Genomic DNA, 1,325 nt, shown 5'->3' with positions numbered 1-1,325 from the left:
TTGATCGATATTGTGCCATCGCACCTCGCAGAATCCGTTCAATCCATTTTTTGTGTCCTCTGGTTTGGCAGAGCGATGCATCACCTCGGCTATGAATCTTGAAGCACTCGTCGACAGTTTGGCCGAGTGGTCTTAGGCGCTGGCTTCAGGCGTCAGTCCGCAAGGGCGTGGGTTCGAATCCCACAGCTGTTAGAAATTTCTTTTCGTGTGATTTGATGAAGAACGCATTTCGCGGAAACGGTTCGAAACCGTTTTTGTGTCATGTCCTATAGTGTAACGCATCTTCTCCGCTATGATTTTTGAAGCACTCATCGACAGTTTGGCCGAGTGGTCTAAGGCGCTGGCTTAAGGCGCCAGTCTGAAAGGGCGTGGGTTCGAACCCCACAGCTGTCAGTCTATATACCTGACTGGTGTTATATTGAGAACCCAGACCTTTTCAGAAGCGAGGTAGTGCAAGACCAAAACCTTTTGATCGATATTGTGCCATCGCACCTCGCAGAATCCGTTCAATCCATTTTTTGTGTCCTCTGGTTTGGCAGAGCGATGCATCACCTCGGCTATGAATCTTGAAGCACTCATCGACAGTTTGGCCGAGTGGTCTAAGGCGCTGGCTGCAGGCGTCAGTCCGCAATGGCGTGGGTTCGAATCCCACAGCTGTAAGAAATTTCTCTTCGTGTGATTTGATGAAGAACGCATTCCGCGGAAACGGTTCGAAACCGTTTTTGTGTCATGTCCTATAGTGTAACGCATCTTCTCCGCTATGATTTTTAAAGCACTCATCGACAGGTTGGCCGAGTGGTCCAAGGCGCTGGCTTAAGGCGCCAGCCCGAAAGGGCGTGGGTTCGAACCCCACAGCTGTTAGAAATTTCCTTTCGTGTGATTTGATGAAGAACGCATTTCGCGGAAACGGTTCGAAACCGTTTTTGTGTCATGTCCTATAGTGTAACGCATCTCCGCTATGATTTTTGAAGCACTCATCGACAGTTTGGCCGAGTGGTCTAAGGCGCTGGCTTAAGGCGCCAGTCTGAAAGGGCGTGGGTTCGAACCCCACAGCTGTCAGTCTATATACCTGACTGGTGTTATATTGAGAACCCAGACCTTTTCAGAAGCGAGGTAGTGCAAGACCAAAACCTTTTGATCGATATTGTGCCATCGCACCTCGCAGAATCCGTTCAATCCATTTTTTGTGTCCTCTGGTTTGGCAGAGCGATGCATCACCTCGGCTATGAATCTTGAAGCACTCATCGACAGTTTGGCCGAGTGGTCTAAGGCGCTGGCTTCAGGCGTCAGTCCGCAATGGCGTGGGTTCGAATCCCACAGCTGTA

The 1,325-nt window shown here is 50.0% G+C and overlaps 6 non-coding genes across 6 annotated transcripts; all 6 read left to right on the top strand.

The window, feature by feature from the left end:
• The first annotated feature begins 112 nt into the window (after nt 1-112).
• On the top strand, nt 113-192 carry Pmar_PMAR008441. The gene has a single exon. It is a non-coding gene; the product is annotated as a tRNA-Leu (tRNA).
• Nucleotides 193-313: 121 nt separating this feature from the next.
• Nucleotides 314-393, top strand: Pmar_PMAR008440. Its single transcript has one exon. It is a non-coding gene; the product is annotated as a tRNA-Leu (tRNA).
• A 187-nt stretch (nt 394-580) lies between these two features.
• Pmar_PMAR008439 lies at nt 581-660 on the top strand. The gene has a single exon. It is a non-coding gene; the product is annotated as a tRNA-Leu (tRNA).
• Nucleotides 661-781: 121 nt separating this feature from the next.
• Pmar_PMAR008438 lies at nt 782-861 on the top strand. The gene has a single exon. It is a non-coding gene; the product is annotated as a tRNA-Leu (tRNA).
• Nucleotides 862-979: 118 nt separating this feature from the next.
• On the top strand, nt 980-1,059 carry Pmar_PMAR008437. Its single transcript has one exon. It is a non-coding gene; the product is annotated as a tRNA-Leu (tRNA).
• Nucleotides 1,060-1,247: 188 nt separating this feature from the next.
• On the top strand, nt 1,248-1,325 carry Pmar_PMAR008436. The gene has a single exon. It is a non-coding gene; the product is annotated as a tRNA-Leu (tRNA).

This window comes from Perkinsus marinus, assembly GCF_000006405.1.
Source record: "Perkinsus marinus ATCC 50983 genomic scaffold scf_1104296943374, whole genome shotgun sequence".
Taxonomy (NCBI): domain Eukaryota; phylum Perkinsozoa; order Perkinsida; family Perkinsidae; genus Perkinsus; species Perkinsus marinus.
The sequence above is the reverse complement of the archived record's forward strand: the minus strand, read 5'-3'. Positions and strand labels throughout refer to the sequence as shown.